The 18,151-nt window shown below is 34.6% G+C and overlaps 1 protein-coding gene across 2 annotated transcripts in view; it reads left to right on the top strand.

Moving 5' to 3' along the window:
- Positions 1 to 737: 737 nt before the first annotated feature.
- The window catches only part of LOC128985087 (alpha-1,6-mannosyl-glycoprotein 2-beta-N-acetylglucosaminyltransferase), a 108,480-nt gene continuing 91,066 nt past the window's right edge, over positions 738 to 18,151 (top strand). For both annotated transcript variants that reach the window (XM_054404475.1, XM_054404469.1), the window contains exon 1: positions 738 to 906. The gene's annotated coding sequence lies outside the window, so the exon portion shown is untranslated. The remainder of the gene's footprint in view (positions 907 to 18,151) is intronic.

Here is an 18,151-nt window from a genome sequence, read left to right as displayed (position 1 = left end):
TTATGAGTAAATATACCAAAATAATTATTGAAAAATGCGAGTTTGGCTATTATTATTGTATAATCTTAATTATTAATTAAATTGTGTAAAAAAGTTTCACTAAAACATATAAATATTTTTTTTTGTAGATTATATTGATAAAATTAAATATATTTAAAAACTAATCCAAAAACAATTAACATACATACTTTTTACCAGACTATCCCAAAACCCTATGATAGTTAATTAGTTATGGTAAATTTAAAAACTTGTAAAATGCATGGACTAATATAATTTGAAAATTTCTATCAATACATTAACTTAAAAAATAATTTACACATAAAAATAAATGTTTCTTTAATGCTGTAGGCCTACATTGGCCACTATCGCTTAATCTACGCCACAGCAGCCACATTGCAACAACACGTAACGGAATTATTGTTTTACTGTTTGATACAGAACCACTGTTTTAAGATATTGCGCAACACACCCACACCTCACTCTTCCAGGGCTACCGAGCAACTGGCCATTTATCCGACAAAGTGTCGTAAAGTGGGCGAGGACCACACATATGATAAGAATATCGTACGACACAGTGTCGTACGACCGAAATCGTATAGTGGGCGAGAGGCCTAACAGTTGTTGCTCATAAAAAATTGAGCTGTCAGTCTCCACTCTCACTCTCAGTCTCAGTTCAGTTCTAACGTTTCGTTCAGTGTTTAGTTCAGTTGTTCGTTCAGTCAGTTCAGTGTCAAGCTAGTGCAAGTGCGGTTAAGTGTCAAATTGTCAGTCGTATTATCTATCACTCATCAGTGAAATTGTTAAAAAACAAAATCTTGCTGGTGATTGATTACTCAGTTGTGTTGAAGGTTTTTAACAATGAGTTTTTAAAATAATGATGGTGCTACACTTTTTACCTCCGATAAGGTCTGTATTTCGCATAGTTTATTGAAATTGTGTAACATCTAGGCTATGTCCAAAGTATTTTAAATTCACTGTCAGTTTGGTAACCTCGATTGAGTATAAGAAATTATACCTACCACCACCACCTCCGTGTTAACCAGAACGAGGCTTATGTCGTGGGCTCAGAATTTGCTCAATTTGCGATCCAAATCTAGTCAATTTGCTATTAAGTAGCCTAGTGATAGGCTACTCCACCAAAGTAAAAGATGCCGAACCTAGGTATGCTTTTTAATTTGTCAAGGCTGACAGGCTCTTATCTGAATATGACATTTAAATTTCATTTTAGTAGAGTAGACCTATCAGTTTAATTTGTAGTAAACTTAGGCCTTCCTGAAATGAAACAATGAAGGGTAAGCTTTAACTAACTTAGCCTAGGCCTATATGTAACTTAACCCTAGCAGTGGCCGATCGTCGTCTGGTGACGATCTGACATTAGCTTAGAATGACCAAAGTCGTCTGGTGACGATATGGGCCGAAATCTTTTTAGCGGTAAAAAAACCACGTAGGCTATAATCAACTCAGATGAGAATAATATAACTTATATAACTTACCATTCAAAAGATCACATTCTGAACTTTCATTTTATTACATAAACAAACCCTGTAGCAGGTACATAACAATGTCACGACGATTAGAAATCAAATGAATTTTTGGCTCGGCACGACTTTTGCAGCCGACACTTGGGAACTTGCAAAACACGTCTTGTTTGGCATTACCCTGCTCGGGTAATTTTTGTCGTGGGATGTTGCGGGTGGTACCACTGAATAGCCATTGATTTTATCTTCATTGTGGTCGTAATATTTAGAACGAAATATTGATTGCACAACCGGTACGATTTTATGAAAACAGCTGTTTTCGAAATTTTTAACAAATGGCCAATGGTCGTCATGTGACGATGTGGAAAATACGAATTACATACAGTGTAATTTATTATTACTAGTCATAGTATGTCATTTTGAAGAGAAAGAAATATAGATTCAGAGAGTGGCAGCCCTGCACTCAGGGTTATTTCTGTATGCTCGCATGTAGACGACGGAAGTGAGTCATTACTGCTACAGTCTGTCAGCTGTCTTGTATTCGCCATTGTTTATTTGTGTTGTTGCCGGTAATAGTGTTCGTTCTCGTGTTATCCGCGATTTATTACTAAATACGTTATTAGTTCGTAGTGTTAGTGTTAGTGAAGTTTGTGTGTGTGTATAACAGTAATCTTCATGCAAATATTACTGAATTGTGTGAAATAGGGTTCATAAAAGGTTGTATTTTGTTAGCATCATGTCCTAAAATGACGATTCTGACATTCAGAGATTGTTGTACGAGACGGACCTTAGTTCACCATGCTATATATGCGATATAATGATATAGGTACCCAAAATGTTATACATTTTTATAAAGGTAAATGAATAGGCTACACTACAACATGTTTATAATGGTTTGGGGGTAAAAAATTTTGTAAAAAAGTTATAGCCTATACTAAATACTGTATTTTGTTAGCATCATGTCCAAAAATGACGATTCTGACATTCAGAGGTGCTATATGCTATATAATGATTTACCCAAGGTGTTATACATTTTTATGAAGGCAAATGGATACACTACAACATGTTTATATTGGTTTGGGTGTAAAAAATTTGGTAAAAAAAGTATATAGGCTACTAAATACTGTACACTCCATTTTCTCGAAATGCGCAAAAAATTCAAAACGTTCTCAAATTGATACATAATCATAAGTTAGGTGAAAATAACTTTTTACCATCATACTTATGACTTTTTTGGATACCTTACTTAATTAGCTTTACAAATATGTAGGCTACATATCATCAGCCTACATAATGTTTCACAACACAAACAAACACTGTAGGCTATACTGTAGTTTACACTTATTTGCGGTTTTGCGGTTATTGTATTATTATGTCCCTATTATGTACCTACAAAAAAAATATTTCTAACATGTTATACATTTTTATGTAGGTAATTGAATACACTACAAGATTATTATGTTGGTTTGAAGTAAAAAAAAAATTGGTACAAAAGTTGTACCGTATATACTAAATACTGTGAATTTTTTTTTCTCGAGAAATCGCTAAAATATAAAAACATTATTTTATATACGTATGTTTATGAAAAAAATATTTTTACCATAAACTTTATGACTTTTTTTGATTCCTTACTTCATTAGCTTTACAAACATGTATATATCATTATTAGTATACACATATATTATAGAACTTTTTACAACCCTAAACTAACACTGTACCTACGGTTTTCAATTTTTTCGGTTCTCCGTTTGTCATTATAGCCTATTTCGCCCCAAAAACTTATGAAAAAAAAATATTTTCCTAACATGTTATATATTTCTATGTAGGGAATTAGATTGTCTACAAAATGTATATAATGAATTTCCCATAAAAAATCCGTAGGAAAAAAAAATACCGAGGCCGCTTTTGAAATTTAAAAAAAAAAATCAAATTTTTATATTTTTTTTCACTTTACCGATAAAATACACTGTCTAAATCATTATTATATTACTATTTCTAGATTCTCCTGTTCTTTCCGAACAAAATGAATATCAGGTTGGCTAGGTTTACTGGTAAGGTGAATTTTTACGAATTTTCAAAAAAAAGGTCTGCAAAATCGCCAAAATGGGGTGGCCATTCCCCACTTCTTACATTGGCCACTGCTAGGGTTAAAATACCCTCGCCGCAGCAAACCTGCAGACTAAGCGAATTTCAACTTGTCTGATTACATTTTTACTCAAATATTTCTATAAATAAGACATATTTATTCCCTATTTAGCCTAAATAACATTTGATTTAACAAGTGCTTAGGTTTGCTGCTACGGGGAAGGTAAACAGTGTTTTTTGACGTGAATAGTATGGGATGAAATAAATAAATTTGCCAAATTTTTTTATATATATATATATTTATAAACAAAACTACAACAATTTTTATTTTCTCCATAAGGATAGCATGGGAATTTTAAATTAAACTATTTTTTAATTTTCTTCGTGACCGTTAGGCATACAACAGCGCTTCAATACACCAAATTATTTATTTTTTTAAGCTCTTCAAAACGGTTTAGAAAGAAATTGCAAAATTTTTTGTTTTTAGGTTAAAAAATGGGAAAAACACATTTTTAGGCCTACCCCATAAACCCCTGTTCCCATGGTCCAATTATGCTGGATCGCGAACTCGTTCGAATAAACGTAGGTTTACACGTTTGTACCAAATTTCATCAAAATCGGATTATTTTCGCTCGAGTTATCATGCTAACGGACATATATATATATATATATATATATATATATATATATATATATATATATATATATATATATATATATATATATATGAATTTGAACAGATGGTGTGTTTGGCCTCTAGGGACCTCAAAATGGAAAAAAAAATCGGTCCCGCGTCCAGGTCTTACCATGAGTACTACGGTAGCTAATAGCTTATTCCTTATATGGGAAATTCGCTAAAAAAACAATAACCTACTACATTAATTAGCAACTTTAATATTTACATCACCAGGAAAACTCCTATTCTCCATCAATCAGGTAACAAGTTCACTGTGGCCCATCAAATGGCAGGCGTAGCCCCAGTGCGGCGCAGCCTGCAGTATCGAACAAACCCGATTGCCGGGTGATTGGCTTTCAATTTTCGGTAGACTATGACGAATAGCAAATAACGTTCGGTGATGTCCTGCTTTACGACAAGAGTCTACATAGTTCGCTAAACACCCACAGATAGCAGCACTGCTTGGAACGTAGCTGGTTCCATTCTATTGCCAATTGGAGGGAGAGAGACGGAGAAAGAACAAGTGGATGTTTAAGTTTGCCAGACGGGGATTTTATGGGGAAATTTTACTACCAACCTACACCACAACCAAAAGCAAGTCACCCACTACACGCTAACGTGGTATAGGTCCAACATCGACTTTCGGCCATCGAGGCACTAACTTAAGCGAACGGTAGGGAAACGTGGGCAATAGTTATATATTGCACCGTACGCATAGGAAGCGCGTGCAATAGTTATATATTGCACCGCTCGGGATTAGAATAGGCGTTAGGGATTTCGGCCCACGTTTATTTTACCCAACGTTGACTTTCGGCCATCGAGGCACTAACTTTTAAGCGAACGGTAGGAAAACGTGTGCAATAGTTATATATTGCACGGTACGCATAGGAAGCGCGTGCAATAGTTATATATTGCACCGCTCGGGATTAGAATAGGCGTTAGGGATTTCGGCCCACGTTTATTTTACCCAACGTCGACTTTCGGCCATCGAGGCACTAACTTAAGCGAACGGTAGGGAAACGTGTGCAATAGTTATATATTGCACCGTACGCATAGGAAGCGCGTGCAATAGTTATAAATTGCACCGCTCGGGATTAGAATAGGCGTTAGGGATTTTGGCCCTTGGTTTATTTTACCCAACGTCGACTTTCGGCCATCGAGGCACTAACTTAAGCGAACGGTAGGGAAACGTGTGCAATAGTTATATATTGCACCGTACGTTTAGGAAGCGGGTGCAATAGCTATATTTTGCACCGCTCGGGGTTAGAATAGGCGTTAGGTATTTCGGCCCGCGTTTATTTGACCAAACGTCGACTTTCGGCCATCGAGGTATTAACCAAATTTATTTCCGATCGATTACTAAGTCTGTGATAGCTGTGATGAAAAGAGTTAACTGGAGCAAGATTTTGCTTGACTCATACTCATTTCTGAGCATAGACTTAGTATTTACGTTAAATCGAACCTTGGATGAAATTACCCACGCTTCGACTGTTTTATCTGGCAAACTTTGTTTGTGAGACGTTTTTCGACACCCCGGTAATTTTAACCTCACACGTCAGCTCAGAAACCAAGTTAACCATTAATTACGCAACTATTGCCTTCAATACTTCCATAGGCTGTTTTCAGAGCGAAAACAGGCTTCTTCTGTGCTATGGTGTAATATATTGATTCAACCATAGATATAATACCTACTCGAAATGAAAACATTTTTAGATTTCCAAGGCACCATTTGACCCTTTATGAAAAAAGTCCACTATATGCTGGGCTGAGGCTGTACGATGTGCTGCCTGCAAATTATAAATTGTTAAATGAAAATAATTTTAAAGATAAAATAGGTGAACTCTTAATTGACAGAGCCTTTTATTTAACCCTCCGAGTGTCATGCGTCGCTGCAGCGACTCACGAACACTGTTTACGGCGAAGGCTCTATGACTGACAAAATCGGATTGAACTGGATCGAGTTAGGTATCGTTCTTTTCATTAGATTCTAAGCTTTCTCCAGAGGTCTGTCTCTAAGCGCTTTACGTTCTCCGAGCCGATCGTAATTGTAGCAGACAGCTGACGTGCGTATTTGTAAACAGGTTAGTTAACCTCGGACCGATGACTGATGTGTTTTATTATGTTTATCATTGTTTTAGTGTTAAAAATCAAAAGTAGTGATATACGTGGTGCATTATAAGAAGATTTAAGTGATTTTGAAGGGCTGGTTGATGATCCTGAAGAAGAAGGTAGTGATATTGATGTAAATTATCAGCCAGATTCCTAGCTATGGTTAGGCTATGCATTCTTAGCTAAACGCTATGTACTGAAATCTGTTTTTTGCCCATAACTTATTTATTTGCAAATCTACTTCCTTATATTATTATATATTTGTAATCCTCATAAAATTTAGAACAAAGTGGCTATTTTCAAATATTTATAGGCCTATAATTTATACAATTTCATTGAGCGCAAACTTATTTTTTTTTTCAATTTTTCCAAAATAATTTTTATTTTTACCTAAAAAATTGTTTTTTAAACAAATATTCCTTAGGTTTTATGTATGATATTGAAGCCCATGATTTTCCAAACAAAATGGTATATAGAACAGTAGAATTAACATTGTTTTAAGCTTTTCAGACCCGTTTTAATAAAACCTTGCAAATGCGCCAAAAATAGGCGGACATTAAGGCCTAAACTTACTCACTTGATACTTGAAGTCTTCATCTTTGACCAGCGTTGCTGGATTGATTGCGTCAATGGTTTGTTTGTTTGGCTAGACGAGGTCGCTAAAGTTGTCCTCGAAGAACTCTTTCAGTGAATAATAAGCTCTACCAATGAGCCAGGACTTAATTTTGGTCTTGAAACTATTGTCATCCAGGCATTTAACTCCAGCTGGTAGCCTATTGAACATCTTGAGGGCCAGGTGGGGGAAACAGTCCTTTTTTTTGTGAGTCTGCAGTACGGGAGGTTTAATCTGATGCCATGTCGAAGATTCAGGCCATGGATCTCCGCTCTTGTACAAAAGGTGTTTATGTTTACCTTGACGTGTAGTAGGCTTACGAAAATATAGTTGCTGTACACAGTGAGGATTCCCAGTTGCCGAAAAATTGGCCTACAGTGGTCTAGATAGTCGGCCGACGACACTACCCTAACAGCTTTTTTCTGGAGAAGGAGGATGGCATCACAACTAGACACATGGCCCCACAGCTGCAGGCCATAGCTAAGATGGCTATGAAAGAGCCCATGATAGATTATGGTTAGATGTTTCTTTAACAAAAGTGGCTTAAGCCTACGCAGCAGGTGCACAACTCTTGACAGCTTCTTGCAGACATTTTCTGTATGCTCGTTCCACATTAGTCTTGAGTCGAGTTGGAAGCCCAATAGTTTCACCGTCTCAGGCTGGCAACCCTGGCTGAGGCTGCATGTCATAGTTTGGGTTTTTTCAGCATTGAGGCTTAGCCTATTAACTTCAAACCAGGCCTTTGCCTTGTTGAAAATTTCATTTGCCCTCAGACTTGCATCTTCTGGTGTCTTACCCCTTGAGCATATGGTGGTGTCATCTGCAAAGAGCAGTATATCACCTAGCAAACTTAAGTCATTTATCGCAATGATAAAGAGCACTGGACCCATGACAGAGCCCTGTGGGACACCATGACTCACTGGAAGGGGGGAAGATGAGGCTCCTCGTATTGAGACTATCTGCTGACGGTCTTGGAGATAGGAGTACAACAGATGTAGGACTGGACCTTGGACACCATATTTCTCCAATTTTTGTAATAGAACTTTGTGAGGAACACATTCAAATGCCTTACTTAAATCGGCAAGAATAAGGGATACTGAACCTCTTTCCTCAAATGTGTCCAAAATATTAGAGACCAGTTTTAACACGGCAGTCAATGTTGATTTCTTCTCCCTGAATCCATGTTGAGCTTCTGCGAATAGCTTGTTCCTCTCAAAGTGGGACACCAACTGATCCTTCATAATAGTCTCAAACACTTTGGCCAGTGCTGGAATAATAGAGATAGGTCTGTAGCTTGACATTAGATGAGGGTCTCCCTTCTTAAATATTGGTACAGTTCGTGCAGTCTTGAGGGCACGAGGGAACACCCCTTGTTCAAAACAGGCATTAATTACAACTGAAAGTGGGTAGGCTATCACATCAGCAATATACTTGAGTACAATTACATTCATGCCATATACATCCGGACTATGTGAGTTCTTGAAGGATTTGATAACCTTCAATACATGAGTTGGGCTAACATGTCTCCATCTGGTGAACTGATTATTTGTATTAAAGGCCTCTCCAAAGTTCAGATTGTCATTACTTTCAACTAATGGTATAGAATCAACAATTCGATCAACTTCTCCCAGGATAAACCGGTTGAAGGAATCCGGACTCTCAGTGCACTTCATAATAGGGCTGGCCTTACTAGTCCTGTTAACCAAATCCCAAGCTGCCTTACATTGGTTTGGAGCCTGTTGGATTTTCTGGATGTTAGCCTGCCTTTTTGTAAGGTCAACTTGCTGCCTGTAAAATTTCTTGGCTCTTAGGTATGCAGAGTACAGTCCATCTCTTGTTAGCTATGGAGCACAAGCTAACACAACACAAGCTATAGCTATAGCTACAGGAACACAAGCTATGTTAGCTTGTGTAACTATGGACACTCGGAGGGTTAATTGCAGATTTTCACAATGCCCCTTTAGTTTAGAATAGTTTTATCATTCAATTTTGTTAATTTATATTATCACCTTAATTACTATTTTATCTTACTAATATTATAAATGTGAAAGTTTGTGTGTTTGAAGTTCAATCACGCATAAACCACTGGACGGATTGGGCTGAAATTTGGCATGATGATAGCTTACATTCCCGATTAACATAAAGGCATATTCTTATCTCAAAAATCCTTTCGGGCTCCGCCCCAGTGGCTCTGTAGTTCCCCATGTTAACCTTATGAGTATTCATATTTAAAGGGAATTAAAGAATTTAGTCAGCTGTTTCAAAAAAAAAAAGTTGGTTCTATGATATGGAAAAGCATTAATAAGTTATAAGATTTACCGACAGGGTGCAACACTATATTTTCTTTGCATTTATGAAAACAGCTAATTTGAACTAAGCAGCAACAAAAAACTGTGATTTGCAATGAGAACTGTCAAAGTAGGATTGTTTACAGTTATGTTTATGTTTTTCATTTCATGAATAATTTGTGATATTTTGCGAATTGTTGATAATTTATTTTTCTCTATTGTTTAGGTGAAGTGGTAGAACATTATGGCTATGGTAGATGTGTCTATAGAGTACTGTAAATTTAAATACACCCGCCGCAGCAAACCTGCCGTATAAGCAAATTTCCATTTGGCTGAATTGATTTTCAATTGAACTATTTAAATAACATTAGGTTTAACGAGTACCTAGGTTTGCTGCTACAAGGAAACTAATAAATAGTGTGTTTTAAGTAAAATAATTATTGCTTAGTATAAAATGAATATATTTGCCAAGTTTGATCAAAAGATATCCATAAACAAGCAAACTACAACATTTTACAATATTCTCCATAAGAATAACATAGGAATTTTAAATTTAAATTTTTTTAGTTTTCTCCGTAACCAATAACCGTACAAAAACACTTTGATATACTGAATTGTTTGTTTTTTTAAGCTCTTTAAGAAGGTTTAGAGAAAAATTTGAAAATTTTGTGTTTTGAGGGTCAAAAGTGAGAAAAACCAATTTTTACCCCATAAAACCCCCTATAAAATCCTGTTCCCATGGTCCGATCATGCTGGATCGCGAACTCATTCAAGTTTATCCCGCCTTACACCTTCAAACCAAATTTCATCAAAATCGGATAAAAATTACTCAAGTTATCGTGTTCACGGACACATATATATATAAATCTATATATATATATATATTTATATTTATATTTATATATATATATATTTATATTTATATATATATATATATTTATACTAGTGGCTTGTAGGGACATAAGTCCCTAAAAAGCTCAATAATATAAAACAAATTATTCTAATATTTAAACAAACTAAGAACTATATTATCCTATGCGTCAGAATAGATATCCCTGTACGTCATATCTTTTGTGTGAAAACAGTTTGCTTTTTGTCTTTGCTTGCCTTTGTTGATGTTATTTTCAATAAATCATTCGAATCACAACATGGGTTTAACTCTGCTCAAGGCAGCAAACATTTAATTGTTTGTGAATAAGTGATGGTTTACTAAAGTCTTTTTGGTCTTATGGTTTATGGTGATGACAAAAGGTTCCCCTGATTGGAATTTTGGAAATTGTCTTCATCAAATATAAAAAATGCAAATAAAGGTGTGTTAAGGTAAGCTTAGTTCTTGGCCAAACCCGCTAAATTATCACCCCTACCCAGTTAATATTTCTAAGTTTATACTCCTTTTGTTAAGGTTTAACTACATTAGTGTAAAGTAAAGGCATCCCATTGACCAAACATAACCCTAAATTTTTTCTGATCAACATAAAAAAACTACAATTAGTAGTTGGTTTATGTGGTGGTATTCCTCTTAAAGGTGCGATTGACGTTACGATTCTATCAAATTAGGCCTAATCATCGGCTGATTCTTAACACTTTTGCGAGCAACAGACGGCACCTGTTTAAAATCTCCAAACAATATTATTTTTCCTCCCATTGGAACTTGTCATAGTACTCACTTAATTAACAAATATATATTTCTTGTACGAACCTATTCCATCTTTATTCCCAGGTTATTTCCTAAGATAAGCCGTTGGAGGTTATTCCACTTCATACAAAATATTGATTAAACTCTACAAAAACTATGTTTTTAAATAGAAACAAAGCAGAAGTTGTACTAATCATTTAGTCAATGTGGCTATTTAATGTTAAATGTTAATAATACACAAATTTGAAATGTTTCTCAGTAAAATAATTTATTTCCCAATTCTATAGCGTACCTAACTAAAAAGTCTTAATTATTATAGGTAACGTTATCCTTGGTTTTATATAGTACATTGCAGAATTGGCTGGCAAATAAGTAATCCAAATGTCAACATGGCGTACTGGCTTGATGATAAATCACGATCACCTGTATTGAAGTAAACAAAATCAGCAGTAAATGGCTTCTAATGCTATTCTTATGGAGAACATTTTACGTTATATCTTGATTTCTGGTAACTTTATGGGAATTCTGCTATTTTTCCTGAGTCCCTGGGGTCAAGACCTTTAATTTAAGACCCCTCCCACTTTTCTGCGACCTACCAGACGTCCACAATTTTCTGGTAAAAAATTTGTCTTACAGAATTATATATAAGGATATATATATATGTGTCCGTTAGCGCGATAACTCGAACAAAAATGATCCGATTTTGATGAAATTTGGTACAAACGTGTAAACCTACGTTTATTCGAACGAGTTCGCGATCCAGCATGATCGGACCATGGGAACGGGGGTTTGTGGGGGGTTTTATGGGGTAAAAATAGGTTTTTCCCATTTTTGACTCAAAAAACATAAAATTTTGCAATTTCTTTCCAAACCATTTTGTAGAGCTTAAAAAAACAAATAATTTAGTATGTTGAAGCGTTATTATGCGCCTAATGGTTACGGAGAAAATTTCAAAAAATTTTAAATTTAAAATTCCCATGTTATTCTTATGGAGAATAAGTAAACTGTTGTAGTTTGCTTGTTTATGAACATATTTTGATCAAATTTGGAAAATGTTTTTATTTCTTACTAACTATTAACATTTTATAAAAAAAAAACAGTTTTACCCTCCCTGATGCAGCAAACCTTAGTACTTTTTAAACTAATTCTATTTAAATCGGGAATAAATGCTATATTTTTAAGTAGACATTTCAGTGTAAATCCAATTAGTCAAATAGAAATTCGCTTAGTCTGCAGGTTTGCTGCGGCGGGGGTATTTTTTAATTTTACTCTTTTTGTCGCAGTTTAGAAGAATTGTCGTAAGCCATTAAAGCAACCGTCGATTTCAATGGGTTTCACCTAGTTGTTTATTATTTGTTATTTTACAGAGCAGTAATGGTATGGCAAGATAGATTTTGCTATTTACATTCTGCCAAATAGCAGTAGCGTAGCCCAAGAGAGATATAAGAACAGGACTAGGCCTATGTGTTAACCAGACATACAAGCTGCTTTCATGTGAAATTATATTTTAATCAGTTCAGTGGTTCTGGCGTGATTGCAAAGTTCCCATATAGGAAATAAGCTAAATTATGGGGTTTCTCGTAGTAAGACCTGGACCTGAGACCGATTTACTTTTTTGTTTTGTTGAGGTCCCTAGATGCCAAAAACACCATCTATTCAATACTGTACTAGCAGAGTACCCGTCCTTTGTAAGGGGTTGGTGTAAGTATAAAATACCTATTAGGGGAGTATTGCAGTTATACTCGTGCTTTGCGTTTGCAATGGGAGATCGCTCGGTTTAAGACAATTTGGTTCTTTTCATTTACGGTACCGGTATACAATAGTATAGCACATTTACCATAATAATGTTCTGCCACTGCACCTAAACAATATAAATAGTAAAGTTCGCACAGCTTTTTGTTGCTGCTTGGTTCAAATTAGCTGTCACAATAATGTTCTGCCACTGCACCTAAACAATATAAATAGTAAAGTTCGCACGGTTTTTTGTTGCTGCTTGGTTCAAATTAGCTGTTGTCATAAATGAAAAAAAAAATTAATCATGCTGAACCCTGTTGGTAAACCTTTTAACTTTTTAATGCTATTGAATATGAGAACCAACTTGTGTAGTTTTAACAGCTTACAAAATTCTTGAATTCCTTTTAAATATGTGTTCTCATAAGGTTAACATGGTAAACTAAGGCCACTGGGGCAGAGCCCAAAAGGATTTGTGAGCTATCATCATACCAAATTTCGACCCAATCCGACCAGTAGTTAATTTGTGATTGAACTTCAAAAAAACAAACACACAAACTTTGACGCTTATACTGTAATAGTAGGCCTATGATTTGTGTCCGTTAGCATGATAACTTAATTTAAAATGTTCCAATTTTAATGAAATTTGGTACAAACATATTAAAACCTATTTTTATTCAAAGGAGTTTGCGAACCAGCATGATCGGACAATGGGAACAGGGTTTTATGGGGTAAAAATTGGTTTTCTCCATTTTTGACGCTCAAAACATAAAATTTCCAAATTTCTCTAAATTTAAACCTTTTCAAAGAGCCTAAAATAACAAATAATTTAATACGAGCTGTTGGCCCGTCCTACGTACGGGAATTGAGTGTTCAACTAAAACTGAAGTTATATCAATATTTCCATTTCTAATCCAACAAAGTTCAAGTGGTTAAACATTTACTGAAAACAAAAAGCTGCCAAGATGAATTAAAACATGTAAACATTGTTATTTTCCTATTCTTTCCTCAAACAGTCGAACAGAAAAATAATTTGCATAAGCTTTCCTTTGAAAACACTTTGTATACATCAGTGGTTATAGAATCTTACTTATTTCCTATAATCAATGGCAAAATCACAGAATAATAAAATAACCTGATAGTTCTAAAGAATATTTTTATATTCAACCAGCTGTTAGTTAAAACAAATTATATTGCACTAAAACAAATCAAAGATTGCTATAAAAAATAATTTGAACATCCTAGTATTTTACAATTGTATATTTAATTAATCTGTCATCCTCTTACAGAAGAATTGAACGTATCAATGATTAGCATTACACATAGTATAAATAAGTCAACCCTAAGTATGTCTTTACATTTTGACCCAAATGCTGAATTTGTGACACAAAAGCTGAATGTTTACAGCTGTTATGTTAAGCAAATTATTTTATGCCAAAAGCTAGTTTAGAATCTTAGCGTCGGCTGCTAGACTTTTTAAAAATTAAAACTTAATTTCTAAAAAACTGGGACCCTAAACTAAAATTATGGCTTCGACATTCCCTAGTTCTCAAAATTATCTTTCTTTCAACACAAAAATCATGAAAATCCGACGAGTGGTTGATTCAGAATCGTGAAATAAAAAAACACTGTTTCGTTTTAATATTATAGATAGGCTGGAAGTGTTTTTGCACAGGTTATGGAGAAAATAAAAAAATTGTAAATCAAACTTCCCATGTTATTCATATGGAGAATAAGTAAACTCTATATTTTGCTTGTTTATGGATATATTATGATAAAACAAGTAACAAATAAACTCAAACAGTTTCAGCTTTCTGACACATACTTTCTCCCATAAGTTTGTCAACAACCTTTATCATGTATAATAAGCGGTGAGAGTAAATATACGGAAATGGGATTTGTACAATTTTGTTCAGAATTTAAAGGATTAAAACATACTAAATTTTTATCAAAATCATTCAGGCCATTTTTTGGAAAATCCGATTTTTCCGATATTTTATGGGTTTTTTATGGGAAAATAACATAATTTACAATAACTTTTTTACAGTAATTTTTACAGAAATGGGATTTGTACCATTTTGTTCAGAATATAAAGGACTATAACATACTAAATTTTTATCAAAATCATTTTGGCCATTTTTTTGGAAAATCCGATTTTTCCTATATTTTATGGGGTTTTTATGGGAAAATAACATAATTTACAATAACTTTTGAACCGTAATTTTTACAGAAATGGGAGCAATACTATTTTGTTCAGAATTTAAAGGGCTATAGCATAGGCCTACTATATTTTTATCAAAATCCTTCGGGCCATTTTTGAGAAAATCCCTATTTTTCCGTTATTTTATGGGAAAATCCCCATTAAAAATTAAAATTCCCAAAAAAATGAAAAAACCCTGGAGATACCATGGATTAGAACCTACATACCAAATTTCATCGAAATCGGACCACAGGTGTAGTCCCTAGCTCTGTAGGCCTACACATCCAGACACACACACAGACACACATACGGGGTTTTACCGAATACTCGCAAACACCTAATTGTGGCATCTTTCAACCTGCGGCCACCAGTGGATGAAGGAAGGTGGTAGAGACATGTCTGCATCGATATTTTTAATGAACACTCCATTTTAACATCTAACATTCCAGTTTTTAAATTGTGGCACCATGCCACAAATCGGTATATATCAACAGTGTGTGGACAGGATGCCACTAATGCGTTGTAGTGCTTGAGCGGTGTGTGCGCCCCCCCTACTTCTTGCGTGCGCTGTTGCCAGTTCTCCGTTCTAGTTCCTTCATTCCGTTCTGTATTCATGTGGCTATGCCCTAGCCGCTGTAGCTCATTTCTCGCGCTCATGACGTCGTATTTTATTAGTGTAAGGATTTTATATGAAGTTTTTTTCAAAGCTCCAATAATTTTTACAATTATTGGATTTAAAGTCAATGGACCAAATGAAATGTCGTGAGGATTACATAAAACTACATGCTATTTTGTTGATATTTTATTGTCACATTGTATGTATGGTTTACGAACTGAGATACTTGGAATAAAGGCCTTAATGTGCTGGGTACATTATCAGTTTCATGGGAATATACAAGAAATCTATTCTATCTATATATTAATTACGTAAGCCGATTCTTTGCGTCAAAATTGTGGGCGACTGGTAAGTCGTAGAACGACGTGAGAGGGCTCAAATTAAAGGTCTTTATCCCGTGACGGCGGGAAAAATAGTGAAATTCCCAAAATCTTAACACAAAATTAGATATAACGTACAATGTTCTCCATAAGAATAGCATTAGAAGGCATTTACTGCTGATTTTTGTTTACTTCAATCCAGCTGATCGTGATTTTATCATTAGCAAGTAAGCTTACATTTGGATTACTCATTTGCCAGTCAATTCTGCAATGTAATGTATACTATATAAAACCAACTATATAAAGGGATAACGTTACCTTTAATAATCAAGACTTTTTAGTTATGTCAAAGTTGAAATAAATTGTTTTCAAGATTTAAGAAACGATTCAAGATTAAAAGAAGATCTTCTTTGTTTTTATTTCAAAACATATGTAAAAGATTTATTCCAATTTTTTTTTTAATTTACTAACATTTATATTTGAGATTTATCGTAGTGTTTAATCAATATTTTGTATGAAGTGGAATAACCTCAACGGTTACTCTTAGAAAACAATTTGGGAATAGAGATGAAGTAGGTTCGTACAGGTATTTAAACGAACCAAAAATATTTATGTCGTGATTAGTTTCGATAACTGGGTAATGGAACCCTAACTAGCCGCAAAATAGTTAGTAATTAGACGTTGACTAGGCCCTTTTTTGGTAGAATATGTAAATCAATCGCACCTTTAGGAGGATTAACACTACATATACTTACACTAGGCTAATAAAGTGGTTTTTAATGTTGATCACAAACAAATTTAGGTCCAAGTTCTGTCAATGGGATGCCTTTACTTAAGAATAATTTTGTTAAACCTTTACAAAATGAGCATAGACTTAGAAATAATAACTGGGTAGGGTATCTCAACACACCATTTTTTACCTTTTCTTATTTGACGAAGACAATTTCCAATACTGTATTTCAATCGGGGAAGCCTTGTTATCAGCATTAACCAAAAAACCAAAGCTACCTTAATAAACCAATATTTATTCATAAACATGTTTGCTGCCTTTAGCAGTTAAACCTCTGGAATCATTCAAATTCTTTATTGAACATAACGTTATCAACAAAGACAAACAACAAACTGTTTTGTTTTTTTTTTGCACAAAAGATATGTTGCAGTGGGATATCTAGGCCTATCCTGACATATAGATAATTTGATTCTGAGTTTGTTTAAATATTCCAACAATAATTCCTTTTCCGTTTAAGCTTTTTAGGGACTATGTCCCTACAAGCCACTAGTTTACATTAAAATACGCAATAAGTATGACTCCGTTTTTTCTGTATGCATATAATTAATTCATGGTAATGTAAAAGTATACGTAACGAATTTTTCACTTCACTATGATGTTTTTAGCTGTTTTACATACATTTAGCTGGTTTATATTGGTGGCTGAAAGTTACGTTTTGCTGGCCATGCCAGCAGTCATCGTCATATGGGGACCGAGCAGGGGTTTACATCCCTAGGGCCGCAAAATCACTTGTTCGCCTATTTACTTAAAACATTAATGTATATTAAATGCACAAGCTGTATCCATGGCATTGCAATAGACTTGTTTTTTGTCACAGCTGCCTAGACAACTATTTATTGTTATTTTTGATTTTGCTGATTCCTCAAAATATTTCACATTAATAAGAGGGACGTTATATTGCAAAACATACTTGGGTGAAAAATAGCGTTCGTACCAAGAGCCAAAATGTGTTTGCAGCTCTCGATCGTTTCACGTTCTCGAATTCGTCTCGAACTAAAAACCCGATCTCGAGTCGGCAAAACCTCACTTTCGGCCCTAGATACGAAATATACTATTTTTGTACGTTTGATTTAGAGACCCAAACTTGGTAGGGGTGTCCAAAGAAACGTCTTGGTCTGTAGATGAGTTAGGTATCAAAAGAAAGACTAATCAAAATCCCTTAGGACTCTGCCCCAGAAGCCTTTAAAGATCCCTCCACAGAGCTGTTTACATTTTGGCCATGTGAATAATACTTTTTAATGAAACAGCTGTTCATTTTTAAATTGTATTTCAAACAACACACATTTATTGGGAGTTACTGAATTCTACCAAATAAGTATTTGCAATGTTATTTTCAGATTTTAAAATTGATTTCCTTCTTTATCATGTCATGTTTTGCAATATAACGTCCCATTACGAAATCAGTGGAAAGTCCTTTTATCACAGGATTCTTAAATTATTTCTTATTGAACTATCTTATATCACTTGCACGGGTTGGTGTCTGTCTTTTTCACCACTTTTGCCTATATTTTATCATATTATACTACACATATCAAATATTTATGTAGAAATATCTGCTCTTATCGTGTCTAATAAAATCCAAACATAGAAACTTTGTATAAAATGGTAC

The sequence above is a fragment of the Macrosteles quadrilineatus genome, unplaced genomic scaffold, assembly GCF_028750875.1.
Source record: "Macrosteles quadrilineatus isolate MER2022 unplaced genomic scaffold, UCM_ALF_1.0 Scaffold_1__1_contigs__length_201487025, whole genome shotgun sequence".
Classification (NCBI taxonomy): Eukaryota; Metazoa; Arthropoda; class Insecta; order Hemiptera; family Cicadellidae; genus Macrosteles; species Macrosteles quadrilineatus.
The sequence above is the reverse complement of the archived record's forward strand: the minus strand, read 5'-3'. Positions and strand labels throughout refer to the sequence as shown.